At 47.8% G+C, this 21,466-nt stretch overlaps 1 protein-coding gene across 1 annotated transcript in view; it reads left to right on the forward strand.

Annotated features, from left to right (window-relative positions):
- Positions 1 to 21,466, forward strand: part of ELF1 (E74 like ETS transcription factor 1) — a 205,609-nt gene that overhangs the window by 2,285 nt on the left and 181,858 nt on the right. Inside the window, exon 2 of the mRNA XM_040341325.1 lies at positions 16,971 to 17,050. The gene's annotated coding sequence lies outside the window, so the exon portion shown is untranslated. The remainder of the gene's footprint in view (positions 1 to 16,970; positions 17,051 to 21,466) is intronic.

Raw genomic sequence — 21,466 nt, forward strand, 5'->3', positions numbered from 1 at the left:
CGACCCCGCACTAGTGACGTCTGTCCCTTAAGTACTCCTCCCTAGCATGCACAGCGGGACGATCAACTCCCTCTGATTGGCTGCCGAAGGGGAACACCCAAAACACCTTGACCTGACTGCTGCCACCCTTGGTCTGGGATAGTAACAGCACCCCAAACACCAATAGTGGTAACTCACAGCACAGCCATGGCTGGAACGGAGGCCCGAATGTGCTTACTGCATTATGAACGGTAGTTTTACCTAAACAAGCGCTCCCGTCTCATAACTTGCTTCTGGGCATGCGTGGGTTTAAAACGTTGTTTTTGCCCACACACGATCATTTTTTACAACCCGGAAAACGTCATTTTTAGAAGCCGAAAAACGATGTGAAGCCCACACACGATCATTTTAAATGACGTTTTTAAAAACGACGTTGTTTTTCATGCCGAAAAACGATCGTTTGTACGCAGCATTAGACTACCCTCTAAATTTAAAGCAGCGCCGGCTAGAAAGTAGCAGGCCACTACATGGATATACTGGTATATCTTCTCACTGTGGCTCAGTGGCTGGACATGCTGGGACTAGTATTTATCCCATTCATGGAGAGGAGCGTGTCTATACAATGTGCAGGAGATATACCGTATATAGATTTAAAGCGGAACTTTACCCATAACAGCTTGAGAATAAAATTAAGTTCTTTTAGCAAGGACTACAAAAATTAGCGTGTGATGTAAATTGCCTCCAGCATTGTTCCTGTTTCTTCTTGCTGGAAGCTGCCATTTTGCTGAAGCCCAGAACCCACGAGCAGCAGTAAATCATAAAGTGGAACTAAACTCATCGATTTAACGGTTTCAAAAAAACTGTCACATGCCTGGAATTCTGGGATTGCTAACTGTTACTTTTGCTTGTGTCCTCAACCAAACTGTCAAACCATCAAATAGCCAGTTTCATAACTGATCACAGCAGCACCATGGCAGTTGCAGATCAAACAGAAGCAGCTTCCTTGGCTGTAAAGGATAGGAGGGTTTAATTCTGCTTTAAAGAGGAAGTAAACTCAAAGGCATAATTTGAACCTATAGGTAAGCCGTTTAGATCTTGACACCACAAAGCTCCTAGTTCACTCGCTGGTCATCTCCTGCCTTGACTACTGCACCTCCCTCCTCATGGGATTACCTTTACATAGGCTACCCCCCTTTAATCCATCATGAATGCTGCTGCCAGGCTCATCCACCTTACCAACCGTTAAGGGCTACCCTGTTAATCCCTCCATTGGTTTACTCGCCAACAAATTACATTTAAAATTCTAACAACTACTTACAAAGCCATCCACAACCCAGCCACCAGCTAAATCACTAACCTAGTTTCAAAATGCCAACCTCCTTCTTACCTCCTACTCTCTAGTTCCCTCGTCACCTCCTCCCATCTAGGTCTTTTTTCACTCTGGATGGGGAAGGCCTGTAATGCACATTGCGTGCTCTGGACAGTCTGAGGAGGCCTGTAATGCACATTGCGTGCTCTGAGCAGTCTGAGGGGGCCTGTAATGCACATTGCGTGCTCTGGATGGTCTGAGGAGGCCTGTAATGCACATTGCATGCTCTGAGCAGTCTGAGGGGGCCTGTAATGCACATTGCATGCTCTGGATGGTCTGAGGAGGCCTGTAATGCACATTGCATGCTCTGAGCAGTCTGAGGGGGCCTGTAATGCACATTGCATGCTCTGGATGGTCTGAGGAGGCCTGTAATGCACATTGGATGCTCTGAGGAAACCTGTAATGCACATTGCGTGCTCTGGATGGTCTAAGGAGGCCTGTAATGCACATTGCGTGCTCTGAGCAGTCTGAAGAGGCCTGTAATGCACATTGCGTGCTCTGAGCAGTCTGAGGAGGCCTGTAATGCACATTGCGTGCTCTGAGCAGTCTGAGGAGGCCTGTAATGCACATTGCGTGCTCTGAGCAGTCTGAGGAGGCCTGTAATGCACATTGCGTGCTCTGAGCAGTCTGAGGAGGCCTGTAATGCACATTGCGTGCTCTGAGCAGTCTGAGGAGGCTTGTAACGCACATTGCGTGCTCTGAGCAATCTGAGGAGGCCTGTAATGCACATTGCATGCTCTGGATGGTCTAAGGAGGCCTGTAATGCACATTGCGTGCTCTGAGCAGTCTGAGGAGGCTTGTAATGCACATTGCGTGCTCTGAGCAATCTGAGGAGGCCTGTAATGCACATTGCATGCTCTGGATGGTCTAAGGAGTCCTGTAATGCACATTGCGTGCTCTGAGCAGTCTGAAGAGGCCTGTAATGCACATTGCGTGCTCTGGATGGTCTGAGGAGGCCTGTAATGCACATTGCGTGCTCTGGATGGTCTGAGGAGGCCTGTAATGCACAGTGACTGCTCTTGACGGTTGTTTAAATAGGCCTGTAATGCACAGTGAGTGCTCTGGATGGTCTGATATATTGTTTTGGGGTTTTTAAGTAAATCTGTATGTGAAAAATAAGCATTTTAGCTTGTGTGTGGAAAAAATGGTCTTGCAGTGGAAGACAGAGACATGCTAGAGAGAGCGCCCTCTAGTGACTAATATATTAACCTCCTATATTTGAAACGATAACAAAAAAGGAGAGTTATCAAAATCTGCAAGTGAAGAAATAATGACCTTGAAGTAGCAGAAAGGGCTAACTACTGTATCGTTTTATAGATGCAAAGCTCTGGGTCATCACTGTAATGGGGAGGGCTGACACAAGGGATGATTTGAGCAGTGACATCACCCACTGGCGTTCACTGCTTCATCTGTTGTTGAGGGAGAGAAGCTGCGCCAGAGGAGAAATAAGAGGAGCTTTGTGTAAAAAGTAAACAACCACTATGAGAAGTCCATCTTTCTCACCATGTAGTCCTATTATATTTAGACTGAAGCACTAATTATGGTGCTCAAATCACCTTTCACTGCATCCCTAAAAATGTGACCTTGGTGCATGAGTGGCTCCTCCCACACAGTAGTGTCATCTATTCACAGAGGTCTGTGATTGAAAGAACTACAAGTCCCATCTGCCACTTAAAGCAGTATTAAACCCAATTGCAATTATTTATTATATTGCAGCTTACCAATTCTTAAGCCCTATACACACAGCCGGGGTTCTCGTCAGGAAAAAAACTTAGTTTTTCCTGACGAGATTCCTGGCAAGATTTTCTTGCCGGCCGAGCGCACACACGTATGATTCAAAAGAACCAGCGTTGGAAGGCAAGAACGCGGTGACGTCATCGACTACGACGAGCATGCGCTTGTTACATTCGATGCCGTCGCCGCCATCTTGCTTCACCCTACCTATGCCTTGGAAGCTACCACGCATGCGTCAGTCATTTCGAGCATGCGCGGGTTTCCATGGAGACAGGTAAGTATACGCACGCTCTGGTTTCTGACATTCACAGACATGACTAGGCATGATGGGAATTGTAGTTCCTGAACAACTGGAACAACTGGAGGGCCGTAGTTTGAAGACCCATGCTCTAAAAGGAGGTGTGTTACTGACTACATCACCAGGTGAAGACAGAGGGCAAGAACCTAAAAAAGAAAACAAATGCAGCCACCACATCTAATATATGATAGATTGAGGGGTAGATTCACAAAGGAGATACAACGGCGTATCTGAAGATACGCCGTCGTTTCTCTGAGTCTGTCCGGTCGTATCTATGCGCCTGATTCATAGAATCAGTTACGCATAGATTTCTGTTAGATCCGACCGGCATAAGTCTCTTATGCCGTCGGATCTTAATTGCATATTTACGCTGGCCACTAGGGGCGTGTACGCTGATTTACGGCTAGAATATGTAAATCAGCTAGATACGCGAATTCACGAAAGTACGCCCGGCCGACGCAGTACAGTTACGCCGTTTACGTTAGGCTTTTCCCAGCGTAATGTTACCCCTGCTATATGAGGCGTACCAATGTTAAGTATGGCCGTCGTTCCCGCGACGAAATTTGAAAAATTTACGTCGTTTGCGTAAGTCGTCCGTGAATGGGGCTGGACGTCATTTACGTTCACGTCGAAACCAATGACGTCCTTGTGACGTACTTTGGGGCAATGCACACTGGGAAATTCCACGGACGGCGCATGCGGCGTTTGTGAAAAACGTCAATCACGTCGGGTCAGGGTTAATTTACATAACACACGCCCACCTCTTCACAATTTGAATTAGGCGGGCTTACGCCGGCCTATTTACGCTACGCTGCCGCAACTTTCTTTTGAGAATACGGCACTTGCCTGTAAAAGTTGCGGAGGCGTAACGTAAATAGGATACGTTACGCCCGCACAAACATACGCCATTCTACGGGAATCTACCCCTATGAGTTTATTACCGCTTTAATGAAGCACAGATCATTGATACTACTTCCAGGTTCTTGATCTTGGTACAGACCTGAGCTGCAGTCTGCAGGAGCCTCTACATTGCGATTGCAATAATTTGTAGATCCAATAAAAAATAAAATAATTAATGCACTTTTCTTTTTTCTTTTGCAAACAGTGGCTTTTATCTTTTAGACAAGTTCTTAGTGAAAAAGGTGTTGTAGTTTCTGTGTGAGGAGGGTTGTGCTGGACAGCGTGCTGATGAAGCGCTTGTCATAGTTGGCCCAGATCTGCATTCTCTCTAACGTTTCACATGACACGCTCGCTTGGGGCTCTTTCCTCCCAGGCTGGGATTTCCCTGGAAAACTGATTCCAGCTTTGTAGGCTGTTGCTGGGAATATCCGTCATGATGAGTAGTGAGGAGCGTCATGTGATTGTGGGAGAGGTCCCTGTGTAGGCAGCATTTTCATTGTAAATATACATGTCATCCTGAGATTGGCTGTGTTATAGTTGTGACCTGCCAGTTCCCAGCGGCTGCACCACCGCCCCAAAGTCTGCGCAGAGCAAGTATGCCTTCTCCTAGGTACACTGCGGGGTTAACGCACGTTTTCCTCTTTTTTATTCTTTCGCTTTTCTCTATTCTTCTAAGTTCAGTTTGTATTGTCAGGGGATTATTATGAAGGTGGATAGAAACTGTTTTCAGGCATTTCTCATTCCTAAGCTATCAGTGACTGCAGCTGGTAGAGATGTGAGCTGCATCCCATGAGAGGGGACCGGAGTATCGGCTTGGAATGGCGTTACTGATGTGCTGCTGCAGGGCAAATATATATATATTTTTTTTATTTATCACTTTGACTCTTTTTTTTTTATCACATATCCTTCATAACACATTTATGGAACGATTTATTGCACAGCACAAAACAGGAGCAGTGAGCCCTTTATGTGAGGAGTATGTTACTCCCTGCTGCTGCTGCTGAAAAATAGCTCTGTGCCAATAGAAAACATGCCCCTGGCTATTTTGGATGAGCGAAAATAGCATTGCGGTGGCAAATCAGTCACAAATCTTTGAAAACTCCTCTCGATTGAATCCCCAGGATACAAGAGTCACAACTACAAAATAAACGTTTTGATACTCTTTACAAATATGCCAAAATATGACGGCGTACGGTTTTACATTTTGGAATGTAGAGAGAGGATTAATACATGGAAACGACAGACTCAACCCTGTTGGATCAGATTGTGAAAGGGGGAAAAAAGGGCATAAAAAGCCAAGAGTCTATCTGAAACCTTAAAGCAGGGGTCCTCAAACTATGGCCCGTGGGCCAGATACGGCCCACCAAGGTCTTTTGCCCGGCCCTCCTGGCCTTTTGGGCACAGGTCAGGCTGCATAACTGAGCACAGGTCAGGCTGCATTACTGGGCACAGATCAGGCTGCATTACTGGGCACAGATCAGGCTGCATTACTGGGCACAGGGCAGGCTGCATTACTGGGCACAGGGCAGGCTGCATTACTGGGCACAGGGCAGGCTGGCTGCATTACTGGGCACAGGGCAGGCTGGCTGCATTACTGGGCACAGGGCAGGCTGGCTGCATTACTGGGCACAGGACAGGCTGGCTGCATTACTGGGCACAGGACAGGCTGGCTGCATTGCTGGGCACTGATCAGGCTGCCTTGCTGGGCAGACTACATTGCTGGGCACTGTTCAGGCTGCATTGCTGGGCACTGGAGAGGCTAGCTGTGCTGCTGGGCACTGGTCAGGCTGTGCTGCTGGGCACTGGTCAGGCTGTGCTGCTGGGCACTGGTCAGGCTGTGCTGCTGGGCATTTATGAGGCTGCTTTGATCCGGCCCCCCAAGAATCTGAGGGACAGTGAACTGGCCCCCTGTTTAAAAAGTTTGAGGACCCCTGCCTTAAAGGATATCTAAAGGTTGAGTTTAAACAAAAAAACAAACATGTCATACGTACCTCCTCCTGTGCAGTTGGTTTTGCACAGAGTGATCCCGACCCTCCTCTTCTGGGGTCCCTCAGCGGCGCTCATGGCTCCTCCTCTTAACGAGTGCCCCGCTGGAGAAGCGCTCCCTCGGGGCGCTCATGCGGGCGCTCTCCCGAGTCCTACTGCTGCGTCCATTCACACAGACAGCAGGATTTGACCCCGCCCCAGCTCCTGTGTCATTGGATTTGATTGACAGCAGCAGGAGCCAATGGCTGCACTGCTATCAATCTTTCCAATCAGGACCTGAGACACCGGCTGGAGCGGGTGTGCTCGCCCCCGCTGCAGGAACGATCGGGCTCAGGTAAGTTAAAGGGGGGCTCTGTGGACTACAAGAGATTTTTCACCTCCATGCATACAATGCAACCCCTTTAAAGCGGAGATCCACCCAAAAATGAAACTTCCACTTTTCAGGTCCTCCCCCCCCTCCCAGTGTCACATTTGGCACCTTTCAGGGGGAGGAGGGAGCATATACCTGTGTAATCCAGGTATTTGCTCTCACTTCCGGGGATTAGTCGCTGCAGCCGATGCCTCCTCCGCCCCCCCCCTGTTGCCTTCTGGGAGACACACGGGTCCCAGAAGACAGCAGGGACCAATGGGATTGTGCAGCGCAACTTGCACATGCGCAGTAGGGAACCAGGAAGTGAAGCCGCAAGGCGGCGCCTCCACCCAAGAGCCGAGGGACAGATCGGCTTTGGGTGCCGACATTGCGGGTGCCCATGACAGGTAAGTGTCTATATATTAAAAGTCAGCAGCTGCATTATTTGTAGCTGCTGACTTTAATTACTGTTTTTTTTTGGCCGGAACTCCACTTTAAGGCCTCATGCACACTGGATATTTTTACAGCCGCTGTTTTGGACGTCAGACGTTTTTTTCTGCAGCCAATAAACTCCCCAGCATGTTATCCTAGTAGAAAACGCGCCGCCCCAGGACAATCACCAACAGCCACGTATTGGCTGTCTCTGCAATGAAAAGGGTGCCGGCCCTGTTTGCAAAAGGTTATAGAACAGAAATGAAGGCTGGATGGCCGCACTCCAATGCAATCCTCTTTTTTATTCCATGTAAAATAAAAACGTATACAGCACAAGTGGTGAACTAACAGTCCCAGCTAACGCGTTTTACACCTAGAACTGGTGCTTAATCATAGCCTACTTATGCGTTTTCTATTACAATATAATAGTAAAATGGAGTATCTGCAAAGCAAACCATGGTTAACTAAAAAACACAGTAACAATAAAACATTACAGTATAGTGTACAGTAAAACAGTAAGAACAGAACATTAACTCAATAAAACGATAACCATTTTTTTTCTTTTTTACACCTTTATTGTAACTATTAGGGTTGTCCCGATACCACTTTTTTAGGACTGAGTACGAGTACCGATACTTTTTTTCATGTACTCGCCGATACCGAATACCGATACTTTTTTTTAAATGTGTCCCCAAATGCAGCCATGTCCCCCCACATATGCAGCCATGTCCCCCCACAAATGCAGCCATGTCCCCCCACAAATGCAGCCATGTCCCCCCACAAATGCAGCCATGTCCCCCCACATATGCAGCCATGTCCCCCCACAAATGCAGCCATGTCCCCCCACAAATGCAGCCATGTCCCCCCACAAATGCAGGCATGTCTCCCCCCATATCCAGCCATGTCTCCCCCCATATCCAGCCATGTCTCCCCCCCCAATGCAGTCATGTCCCCCCATATGCAGCCATGTCTCCCCCCCATATGCAGCCATGTCTCCCCCCCCATATGCAGCCATGTCTCCCCCCCCATATCCAGCCATGTCTCCCCCCATATCCAGCCATGTCTCCCCCCATATGCAGCCATGTCTCCCCCCATATCCAGCCATGTCCCCCATATGCAGCCATGTCTCCCCCCCATATGCAGCCATTGTCTCCCCCCATATCCAGCCATGTCCCCCATATGCAGCCATTGTCTCCATCCCATATACAGCCATGTCTCCCCCCATATCCAGCCATGTCCCCCATATGCAGCCATTGTCTCCCCCCATATGCAGCCATTGTCTCCCCCCATATGCAGCCATTGTCTCCCCCCATATGCAGCCATTGTCTCCCCCCATATGCAGCCATTGTCTCCCCCCATATCCAGCCATGTCTCCCCCCATATCCAGCCATGTCCCCCTTACCTGCATCCCGCTGCCGCCGACTGGTTAATACGCGCGGGGAACATTACAGCTTTGAATAGCTGTAATGATTTGCGCCGCGCTGCGTATAGACACTCCCCCTTGCTCGGGATTGGACAGTTCACCCGAGCAAGGGGGAGTGTCTATACGCGGCGCGAATCATTACAGCTATTCAACTGAAAGCTGTAATGTTCCCCGCGCGTATTAACCTGTCGGCGGCAGCGGGGATGCGGCGTAACGGCGGCGGGATGCGGCGTAACGGCGGCGGGAGGAGTATTCTATTTCGGTAATGGGGTATTTGCGGGAGTACGAGTACTCCTGCAAATACTCGGAATCGGTCCCGATACCGATACTAGTATCGGTATCGGGACAACCCTAGTAACTATAAATGATCCAGGTTAGGGTCTCTCAAAAAGCATGTAATCCTATGTGTCCATGAACACACATGCTTTTATCAGCATTTTTTGGCTGGGGCATTTCTTTAATTTGCAGGGATATCCTCTCACTTCCTGTTTGGCTATAAGACAGGAAGTGAAGGGAAATCTCTGCGATGGGACACAGATGGGGGGGGAATCGGACAAGGGTTATACAAGTTTTGCCTATATTTCTACTTGTACGTTTTTGAAAGATTTTATCTGGCTAAAAAAGTAACTGTCACAGTAAAATCTGTAAAACAACACGCTGGTGTTTGGTGGATGTCCTGTAAATGAAGGGGAAAACAATCGCCCTGTATGTAATGTTATATTTTTTTAACAGAAAGAGGTTTTTATTAACAAAACAGCATTACAAGATATGCATTATTCGACAATCAGATTTGCATAGAAACAATGACAGTCAGAAGCAAGTGATTTCAGCATTTGCAGATCATAAACAAAGGCAATCCAGAGAGGAAAAAGGGAAAATAATACAAGTATAATAAGCAACGAGATGCTAGTCCATAGCCCTCCCTCCCCAGTCCCCCCCGACCGTAAGCCACCAGTCGCAGACCAACCGGAGTATTCCTTGGAGTACACACGGGCAAAAGACCGTCGCCCCCGCACCAAGTCCCTAGATTACCCCCAGACCGTGTGAGGACCCCAGCAGCCGATCAAAGTGGGCAGCGCCCCGAGAGAGAAGGGGGGGCAAAGGCCCCCAATCCAGGATCCAAGGGTGGGAGGTCCTACCGACTTCCACCGTAGCAATATCTCCCTCCTAGCATAGAACAGTGAGAACGTGATACATAGCTTAGTGTACCTGTCTCCCTCGACCTCACCCAAATGACTCAGAAGGAGCACCAAGGGGTCCAACGGCACTCTGGTCCCTCCTATGTCGCTAAGCCTCTCTGCTACCCCCGCCCAATACGGCCGAAGCTTCGGGCAGTCCCACACCATGTGCCAGAATGTCCCCACCTCGACCCCACACCTGGGACAGTTCGGATCAAGATGCGGGTATATGTTGGCCATTCTATGAGGGGTGAAGTAGGCCCTATGTAGGAACTTGAGCTGGAGGAACCTGTCCTTAGCTGCTATCATGGATGGGATGTATGTGGAGACGCATTCCTCCCATTCGTCCTCCCCCAAAGCTGGAATGTCCCCCCTCCATTTATCCATTAACCGGGTGAGTTTAACATCGTGGGCCACCGTAAGGTACATGTAGAGAGTGGAAAGGGGCTTCCCCATTGCGCTCGATGTCAACAGTCGCTCAATTGAGTCAGGTTCCAGGGTCAGTGCGTCCGGGAATTGGGCCCTCATCGCATGTCTCAGCTGAAAGTATTTAAACTCGAGGGAGCCAGGGAGGGAGTACTGTCGTCTCAGGTCCTGAAAGGGCTTGATCCTACCATCTGCTATGACGTGTCTAAGGGTGGTGATCCCGCGTCTGGCCCACTGTGAGGGTTCGGGCAGATCACAGAGATGAGGCAGGGTGGGGTTACCCCACAGCGGGGTGTGTGGGGAGATACAATTCGGTTTAGCATAAATAGCTCTGGCCGCCCGCCACACCCTAACAGTCGTCTTCATGGACGCCGTCAGAGGATGGGGGGCGCCGGGACCCCTGTACACCAGATTAGACAACGCTGCATATGATCCCAGTATAGCAGCTTCCAGCCTCACCGCCGGGTTCTGTCTGGGCTGGGAGAACCACCAGCGCACTGTAACTAGGACAGCCACCCAGTAATACAGCAAAAAATTTGGGAGGGCCAATCCCCCCCCCGATAGGGGGAGATACAGTATCTGTCTTGCAACTCTGGGTGGCCTTCCGGCCCAAATGAAAGACGTCAGCACCCCCTCCAGTCGCCTGAAGAAAGTTCTGGGGATGTGGGAAGGGGTGTTGCGGAAGAAATATAGGAACTTAGGGAGGAACACCATTTTAAGCAGGTTCACCCTGCCAACTGGAGTTAGTGGGAGGGTGCGCCAGGTCGTGCATTTGTCAGTGAGATGAGAGAGGAGGGGCCGTACATTCCCCTCTATGTATTCCTGTGAGGTGTTACTAATCCGAATGCCTAGATATGTAAATTCACTTACCCACTGGAGGGGGGTTCCAGTATCTACTCTGGGAAGCGAGGGGTGCAGTGGGAAGAGAACGGACTTGCCCCAATTTATGCGGATTCCTGAGAACCGGCCGAATTCTTCAAATAGGTCAAGTGCTCTCCGTAGCGACTGGGATGCATCCGCCATGTAGAGTAGAGTGTCGTCCGCGTAGAGGGACACCTTCTCCTCTATGTCCCCCACCGCTATGCCCCTGACCCCGGCCTCAGCCCTCAGGGCTATGGCAAGGGGCTCAACCGCCAGGGCAAAAAGTCCCGGCGATAGCGGACATCCCTGGCGAGTGCCCCGGCCCAAGGGGAAAGTGTCTGAGAGGAGGCCATTCGTGCGGACTCTGGCCCTGGGATCAGCGTAAAGCATCCCCAGCCATGTCAGAAAATTTGGCCCGAAGCCAAACCGCGCAAGAACCCCCCACAGGAACCCCCACTCCACCGAGTCGAAGGCTTTTTCGGCGTCTAAAGACGCCACTACCCCTGCCGTCTCCGGCAGCGCCCTGTCCATATGCGTATACAGCCTTCTAATGTTAATATCCGTTCCCCTCCCTGGCATGAACCCCGTTTGGTCTGGATGTACCAACGCAGTTATGACTGTGTTTAACCTCCTGGCCAAGACTTTGGCCAGGAGTTTTGCATCAACGTTTATCAGTGAGATGGGGCGGTATGAGGAGCACACGGTCGGGTCCTTACCCGGCTTAGGGATCACCACCACCACAGCCTCACTCAGGGAATGCGGGAGCTCCCGCGCCCTCTGCGCCTCTGTTAACATACCGAGCAGTTTGTCCGTCAAGTCCTCAGAGTATTGTTTGTAAAATTCAACCGGTATACCGTCGGGGCCCGGCGACTTACCCGATTGGAGGGTCTTAAGAGCTTTCAAGAGTTCGTCAGCGGCTATGGGGGCGTCTAGCAGTTCTCGGTATTTAGTAGTCAGAACTGGGATGTCAATGGGATCTAGATAGGAGGCCAGGTCATCACTAGAGTACGCAGCCCTGGAGCTGTAGAGGCTTTTATAGAAGGAAACGAAGCAGTCGTTTATTTCGTCAGGGGCGTACGTTAGGTCCCCCCCCGGTCCACGTATGCAGGGCACACACATCCCCCCAGATTGTTCCCGTGACAGCCAGGCCAGTAACTTCCCGGATCTCTCCCCCTGTTCTGTAATGTTATATTTGCTTGGACTTGTGCAGAGAAGGTAGGATGGTATATTGGCACTTCTGTGTGGAATGTAAACTGCCTGAGGAGCAATGGAGAATTCCATGGACTTGATGACCTGACACAACCCATTCCCTCTCTACCTGAAATGTGTATGTCATCCACTAGCACCAAGTCAGATGGCGGTGAATGGAATGCAATGAATGCTGGAAGAAGAGGGAGTTCTCAGGAGTCACAGATTGCTAGAACCATTAGCTGTTTCTGGGATTGCTTACCAAATCCTGCTTTTTCAGTCATGGCATCCTTTTATGATTCATAATAATGCCAGATAAATAGGGCCAGATCCACGTACCTCGGCGCATTTTTACGGCCGGCGTAGCGTATCTCAGATACACTACGCCGCCTCAACTTACAGTGTATTTTCTGTATCCTGAAAGAATTTGCGCCGTAAGTTACGCCGGCGTAGTGTAAATGTGTCAGCGTAAGGGCGCAGAATTCAAATGACTAAGATGTGGGCGTGTTTTATGTTAATGCAGCTTGACCCCACGTAAATGACGTTTTTTTTTTATAGGCACATGCGCCGTCCGTGAGGGTATCCCAGTGCGCATGCTCCAAATTAACTCGCAACAAGCCAATGCTTTAGATGTGAACGTAATTCTACGCAAAGCCCTATTCGCAAACGTTTTATGTAAACGACGGAAAATTCGACGCTGGCCCGACGTCCATACTTATCATTGCGTACGCCTTATGGAGCAGGGGTAACTATACGCCGAAAAAAGCCTTAGGCCTCGTACACACGACCAGACCGGACCGTTTTCATCGGACATGTCTGCTGGGATCATTTGGTCTGATGTGTGTGTGTGTGTGTGTGTGTACACACCATCAGACCAAATTCCCCGCAGACAAAATACGCGGTGACGACGCGGCGACGTGCGCGAACCCGGAAGTTCAATGCTTCCACGCATGCGTCGAATCACTTCAACGCCATGTGCGGGTTCTCGGGCCAGCGGACATGTCCAATGAGTCATACTGACCATCGGACATGTCCGACGGACAGGCTTCCAGCGGACAAGTTTCTTAGCATGCTAAGAAACTTTTGTCCGCTGGAAACCTGTCCGCTCGGCCAGGAATCCGGTCTGGTAGGCCCAACACACGGTCGGACATGTCCGCGGAAACTGGTCCGTCGACCAGTTTCAGCAGACATGTTCGGTCATGTGTACGAGGCCTCACGGAAACGACGTAAAAAAATGCGCCGGACGTACGTTTGTGGATCGCCGTATCTAGCTCATTTGCATACTCTACATGGAAATCAACAGAAGCGCCACCTAGCGGCCAGCGTAAATATGCACCTAAGATCCGAAGGCGTACTAAGACGTACGCCAGTCGGAACGAGCCCACATTCAGTCGTATCTTGTTTTGTGGATACAAAACAAAGATACGACGGGGCATCTTAGAAATTACGCGGCGTATCAATAGATACGCCAGCGTAATTTCTTTGTGGATCTGGGCCATAGTTTTCATTACTATGTGGTTAATACTTGTAATAAGGCCGTAGTATTCAGTGCAAGGATTACTTCTGTCCAGCAAAAGTGACAGTTCTAGGCATCAGGACTAACCATAATGGAGTAAGTTGTGCTTACAGACCGTCCCCCCAGAATTCACAGGGTGACAACACCGCAGTGATTTCATTGCAGATGACTGCCTACTTATTTATGTTTTTCTCTTAACCATTCTCAAATATTATCGGAGCAACAATTGTGCGTTTTAAACGCTTTTTAAAGTGAGTCTCTTCAGCAACTGACACAGAGGGACAATGAGATTGACACTGTCGTGTCCTGAAGACACTTTGGCAATCTAATCTAGAGCGGCGTTTCGCAATGTTGGCACCCGGAGAGGTAATTCTTTACTATCTTCTGTTGCAGGGACAGCCATTGAGAAATCTTGACTTTAGTGACAGTCGCTTAAAGGGTCACTAACGGAATTTTTTTTTTTAGCTTACTGCAGTCCTGGTTTCATGTCCTCATTGTTAGTTTTTGCTTTGATGTTGCTGTAATTTTTCTCTGTTCTGGACACTTCCTGGTTGTCTGTTTCCTGATGACCACAATACTGGGAGATTCTAGTTTCATTTTCCCAACCATCACTGCTCTATGGCTCTGTACATGCACAGAGGCAGGATAACATGCAAAAACGAATCTAGATGCAAAAACGAAACTAGATGTACATTATATGATTGATTTTTATCTATTGTTAATCAATTTTAAAGGAATCAGTTAACTATTATGTCTCTATACCCTGTAAACAGTCATTTCAGCAAAACATTTTTTTTTCCTTTAAAGCAGAATTAAACTCCAATATCCTTTACAGCCAAGGAAGCTGCCATCTTGGCTTCTGTTTTGATGTGATCAGGTATGACACCAGCCATTTGATGGCTTGACAGTGCAGTTGACAGCACAAGCAAATCTGACAGTTCTCATTTAGAGCCCTTTCACACTGGCACCGCTCCGGGTTAGTGGGGTAAAGCGCCGCTTTACCGTCATGTCAGCGGTGCTTTTTGGTTGCTAGCGGCCAAAGAAAGGGTTGCATTGCCTGAAAAGCGCCGCTGTCGAATCGCTTTGCAGGCACTTCGGCAGCGGTGCCCATGCATTCCAATAGGGAGGGGCGGTGGAGGAGCTGTGTATACACCGCTCCAAAGATGCTGCTTGCAGGACTTTTTCTAACATCCTGCAAGCACACCGCTCCAGTGTGAAAGCACTCGGGCTCTCACATTGGGGTGGCAGGGGAGCCATTTTAAGGTGCTTTACATGCGCTATTTTTAGCCCTTTAGTGCCTGAAAAACGCCTCCAGCGTGAAAGGGGTCTTATGGCATGTCTTGAATGTAACAGTTTTGGGAAACCGTTAAATCTATGGGTTTAGTTCTGCTTCAACTTGGGGCATAATGGAAAATGATGTCTAGGGGATTGGAAAAGGCGCTTTTTTTTTTTTTTTACCTGATCCCATGTCCGACAGGTTCCCTCAAGACCCTAATGCCCTGTACACACATGGAGTGATCGTTCGTTTTTTTTTTTTGCATGATAATCTCAGGTCGCATCTGATGAGTTTCCTAAAGTTACGAAAATTCTCATACCACAGAATAAAAATTCAGAAGTGATGTCATGTGTTGTAATGCATTTGTATTGCATTTTCGAACAACAGCTGTACTGATTAAACGAAAATCGTACGATCTGATATCATACGAAAAAAAATTCTGTGCATGTCCGATAGAATAATATCAGATGAACTGTGGTGATCGGCGCTCGAAAGCTCTGTACCAACGATCGCTTCGAAAGTGGCATTTTTCATACGATTTTCGGATCGTGTGTATGGGGCATAAGGCAGTTTGTTAAAGGGGTTGTAAAGGAAATTTTTTTTTTTCATAATAAGCATCCTTTACCTGCAGACATTCCTCTTTTCACTTCCTCATTGTTCGTTTTTGCTCAGAAGTTGCTCTATTTCTTCTCTGTTCTGTTCACTTCCTGCTTGTCTGATTTTACTGACCACCGTGATGGGAGGCTTTACTGCAGTGGTCAGTGACGTGCTCGCCCCCTCCTGGGAACTTTATCTGTGCGGCAGGACGCTCTCTACGTGTGAGGCCCCATACACACGAGAGAATATATCCGCGGATACGGTCCAGCGGACCGTTTCCACGGATAAATCCTCTCAAAGATTTCCGCAGATTTCTATGCGATGGAGTGTACACACCATCGCATTGAAATCCGCGCGGAAATCCTCTGGTGATGACGTGTCGCGCCGTCGCCGCGATTATGACGCGGCGACGGGCGCGACGCTGTCATATAAGGAATTCCACGCATGCGTCAAATCATTACGACGCGTGCGGGGAATCCCTTTGGACGGATGGATCCGGTGAGTCTGTACAGACGAGCGGATCCATCCGTTGGAATGGATTCCAGCAGATGGATTTGTTGTGCATCACAGCAAATATCCGATCTGCTGGAATCCATCCCAGAGGAGATTTCTCCGCGGAAACAGATCCGCTGGCGTGTACACACCATAGGATCTATCCGCAGAAACCCATTTGCTGGGATTTATCTGCGGATGGATTCTATCGTGTGTATGGGGCCTTAGAGACTTCAAGGAGGTGTGAATTACTGGGCGTGCCGCAATGCATACTGGGAAATGTAGTTCTTACATGAACGAGCACCACAAACCAGGAAGTGAATGAGAGAACAGAAACTAGAACGCTGGAGGTGATATAGATGAAGGAATTTAATAGGTATTTACTCGTTTTTTAACAGAATCATTACACTATTCTGTCTGTCTACCTTGCAGACATTAATTTTAGGCAATTTTTTTTTTCCTTTACAACTCTCAAAAATATCTGCTGTTAGAGGCTTGTACTGTGCAGATTTTTACTGTTCTCAGATCAGAGCTGGAGTATCGCACAGCAATGGTGTACCAGCTTCCAGCGAGTTGATGTTTTGTAGGATAAACGGAGCTGCATGTTTAAAGTCCATAGGTCGTCAGAGTAAATGGGGGAGGAGTAGAGTCAGTCTGTACCATGCTGAACACAAGCCCACTGATAGGTCACATATGCTCTCATTCACTTCTCACTCAGAGAATATGGTAATGATCAAGTCCTCGCTAACAGTTGTTTGTAATTATTGTCATTTGGAGGCCTTGTGAAAAAGAAATGCCATTACAGCGACTACACATAGAGGACACAGACGTCAATACTCCCCACAGATACATTGACTTCCTTTATTGTAAAAAGCACCTGGAAACTGAAGCAATGTTGTGGTTTCACTGTAGGCTCTAAGATTTTCTGTCATTCAGCTAAAAAAGATCTTTTACTTTCTCTTGCAGTTCAGTTTCACAGCTCTGATTGTCATCCAATGGAGTCCGTCCCATGTGAGCTGAAGTATAGAAAGGCAGATTTCTAAAAGGTAAGCAAATTATCCATACTCTCTGGTGGGGTGACACTTGCCCATGTATGTCTAAAGTGGGGGGTCTCAAACTGGCGGCCCTCCAGCTGTTGCAGAACTACAAGTCCCATAAGGCATTGCAAGGATGACCGTTATTCCCACAGGCAGAGGCATGGTGGGACTTGTAGTTCTGCAACAGCCGGAGGACTGCCAGTTTGAAAGCCCTGGTCTAAAGCAATCATCATATGAATATAAAGGTATTGAACCTTTTGAGGGAGAGAATATCCTTCTTTTTTTTATCAAACGCGTCAGGGGTAGGGCATAGTGGTGACACCAACAGGTGGCACAGTGTCTGTTTACAGAGCTCCACCAGTGAGTCAGTGGACCAGACCGTGGAGGCTGCAGTGCTCTTTTTCCTCTCCCCTACCCAGTTTACTTCCTATTCAGCACTTCTGCAGACGTCTGTGGGACTACAAATCCCAGTGCTCAGCAGCCAGGCCAGAGACCGGGAGATCATTCTTAGTAAGTGATAGGCTGCACAGCTTTTGGGCTGGGTGGGGAAGATATTTTTATTTTTCCTTCCCCGTACCCCCACCCTTTCTTGATGTTACTTCCTAACCCTCTTACCTCCCCCTTTCTTTTTTTTTTCTTTTCTTTTAGGGGTTTTCTCAATTTAGGGAATGTTTTGGTTCCCCATTATAGGAGGGGGTCTTCAAAAAGTTTCTGTATTTTTTTTTATTTTTTATATATATATACCAAAAGTGGAACTTCCACAATTTGTCTCCTCTCCCCCTCTGGTGCCACAATTGGCATTTTCCAAAGGGAGGGGGGACAGAATACCTGTCTTTGACAAGTATCCTGTTCCCACTACCAGAAGTCCACGCCGCCGCCCATAACGTCACCACGGGGCTCCCTCCTCCTCCCCCTGTCACCAATAGGAGAGAGGAGCAGGGCATCGCGCAAGCGCAGTAGAGTTTTCTCGCTTGAAGCCGAAAGGCTACACTGCCGGGTTCCCTTTACGGCAATGGCGGCAGCAGCAGCACCCGACAGCTTATGGAAACATCAGCTGCGGTGCTGACATCAGTAGACTCTAGGACAGGTAAGTGTCCTATTATTTGAAGCCAGCAGCTGCAAGTATGTGTAGCTGCTGGCTTTTAATTTTTTTTTTTTTGGGCGGACCTTCACTTTAATAGTGTTAAAAAAAAAAAAAGTGCGTAAACTTTTTGAAGAACCTATTGGCCCAGATTCGCGTAGAATTGCGCAAAACTGTGCGGGCGTAACGTATCTCATTTACGTTGCGCCACCGCAAGTTTTACAGGCAAGTGCTTTATTCACAAAGCACTTGCGTGTAAAGTTGCGGCGGCGTAGCGTAAATCACTCGGCGCAAGCCCGCCTAATTCAAATTAGGCGGGTAGGGGGCGTGTAGTATTTTAATTAAGCGCGCCGAACGTACTGCGCATGCGCCGTCCGTAAAATATCCCAGGGTGCATTGCTCCAAATGACGTCGCAATGGCGTCATTGGTTTCGACGTAAACGGAAATGGCGTCCAGCCCCATTCACGGACGACTTACGCAAACGACGTAAATTTTTAAATTTCGATGCGGGAACGACGGCCATACTTAACATTGGTTGCCCCTCATATAGCAGGGGCAACTTTACGCCGGGCAAACCTAACGTAAACGTCGTAACTTCACTGCGTCGACCGCGCGTACGTTCGGGAATTCGCGTATCTAGCTAATTTGCATACTCAACGGGGAAAATGACGGAAGCGCCACCTAGCGGACAAAAAAAAATTGCATTTAAGATCTGACGGCGTAAGAGCCTTACGCCTGTCGGATCTAATGGATATCTATGCGTAACTGATTCTAAGAATCAGTCGCATAGATACGACGGCACAGATTAGGACTTACAACGGCGTACATGGCGTTGCGCCGTCGTAAACCCTTTGAGAATCTGGGCCATTGTATCTGGGTTTTTTATTTAATTACATTTTCTGCATGCGTGTTTTTAACACATTTTTGATGTCTTCATGTGCACTTTTGTTTTTTTTTGTTTTTTTGTTTTATGCATTCCGGATGGGTTTTTTTTTTGTGTTTTTTACTTTTTCCTTTTTTTTTTTTTAAGCATTCCGGAAGCATTTTTTTTTTTCTGCGTTTTTGTTGTTGTTTTCTTTCACTGTACTGGGGTCTAGTGCATTTTTGATGCTTTTTACCGTGTTCCAGTTCTGTGCAGGAAAAAAGCAGCATGGTGTACTTTTTGTTTCTGGAACTGAAAAGCACTAGAAGGCACAGCACTGGTATGAACTATGCTATTGTATCCAATATAACCTACTTTCCATGCGTTTTTTTTGATGCAGAATAAAAAAGCCCTGCACTGCATGTGGTGTGAATGGGCCCTAACACTGGTGCAATTTTGGAAAAAGTTGCTGTGCTACTTTGGTGCGATTCCAACATGATTCTGGCTCCATAGAATATACAAACCTTACCCAAGTTGCATCACGTAATTGCACTAAAAATCGGATTGCAGGCACCTAGCTTTAAACACAAATATGTTTTTGGACTCGGCTTCTCATGAGAACGATATTTTTGTCATCTGTGTGAGTGATCTCTGAATATAGTAAAGTGCAGTTAATAATTGGATCCTACTACCTAGCTGCTGTTCATGCTGCTGCGATCTTGCGGAATGCCCTTGATTGTAACTTGGCTTGCATGGTCTGCCTGATAACACTTGCCCAGTGCCTTGCATTCCTTTATAAATCATTCTATAAATGAGGTCATGGTAAAGAGTTTCTTCTAAACCAAACAAAGATTATTACATTTTTTTTCCTTTGGCTCCATTCACAATGACACGCCTGTAATTTGCTTTTCTAAGTGCAGTAGAAATGATCACGTGTTTTTCCCTGCGATTTTTACATGTGTTTTCTTTAGTCGCCATACATACAGAAGTCAAAGCGCATGCATTCAGATGCGTTTAGAGCCAGCTACTAAACACTTCTGTAATTCTTTACAATGACTGAATTCTCCGTTGGATGTTCAGCAGCATCTAGCTGCATTCAGTCGCACAAGACGTTTCTGCGTTCTGGAACCATTTAGCCTGGTTTTCTACAGTACATCTAATCGCAGGTGAAATGGATTTGGAAAGGATAATGTTTGTTTATATTTCCCAGATTAATATCTCTTGTTAAACACACGTGACCCATGTACATGAGGTCTTAAAATAGGTGTAGCCTTGTTTAGATGCCCTTTCATGTGTTTACATGCATTTAGCTGTGTTTAGAGACTCTAATGGAATCCTGGATGCCAAGAATCCGACGGACTGTTTAAGGCCCCTTTCACATGGGGCAGTGGAGATGCGGTGACGGTATAGCGGCGCGATTTTTAGCGCCGATATACCGTCGTATTTACCCCGATATTCGGTCGCTAGCGACTGAAAAAGGGTTAATACCGCCCGCAATGCGCCTCTGTAGAGGCTCATTGCGGGCGGTATTACCGCGGTTTAGCATTGATTTAAATGGGAAGGAGCGGTATCGAAGCGATAAGCACCCCGCTCCTATACCGCTCCAAAGATGCGGCTACCAGGACTTTTGGAGCGGTCCTGCTAGCGCACCGCTTCAGTGTGAAAGCCTTCGGGCTTTCACATTGAAGCCTGCAGGGCACGATTTTTTCACGTGGTATAGCAGCGCTATTTTTAGCGCTGAACCGCCTGAAAAACGTTTCAGTGTGATAGGGGTCTAAATATTAAATTTTAAAAGCAGCAGCAAACCTGCTGACCTTACATGGCAGCCAATGTGACAGAACACCTCTGATTTTCACATTTAACATGTAAACAGTCCATCGGATTTCAAAATACTGTAATTAAGCATATAAGCTCCGTTTTGTGTTGAAAATAACTGTGAAATCTAAAACTCCGATGGGTGTAACAAGATGTCTGCTTTCCACCTTCACACTCAATCATTACTGTGCAGGAGTGTGGGGTGTAGCAAGATGGCGGCGACGGAATGTCATTTCCGGAGCAATCTGTGATGGGGAGCCGAATGTGACAATACACCGGTTCACACAGGGGCAACCCAACTTACAGCGTGACTTTGCATGGCGACTTCAGCGCGACTTGGAGCAACTAACAACGCGACTTAAAGTTGCCTCCAGGACAGGCGACTTTGGCTGTGGCCAATCGCAGAATAATCAGCTCTGTGGGAGGGAGGGGTTTGCCTGAGTAAACTATTTTCTTTTCCTGTAAAGTTGCTTCAGTTAAGAGGGTGATCTGACTTTGGAGGCAACTTCCATTGAAATCTATGGGTAGAAGTCGCCTTGAAGTAGTACAGGAACCTTTTCTGAAGTCGAAGCGACTTCAGTAGTGTACATTAAGACGGCTCTCATTCACTTCAATGGAATTTCTCATGTCGCGGCGAGACTTGGGGCGACACAAGTCGGATTCCAA

This window comes from Rana temporaria, chromosome 2 (assembly GCF_905171775.1).
Source record: "Rana temporaria chromosome 2, aRanTem1.1, whole genome shotgun sequence".
NCBI classification, from domain to species: domain Eukaryota; kingdom Metazoa; phylum Chordata; class Amphibia; order Anura; family Ranidae; genus Rana; species Rana temporaria.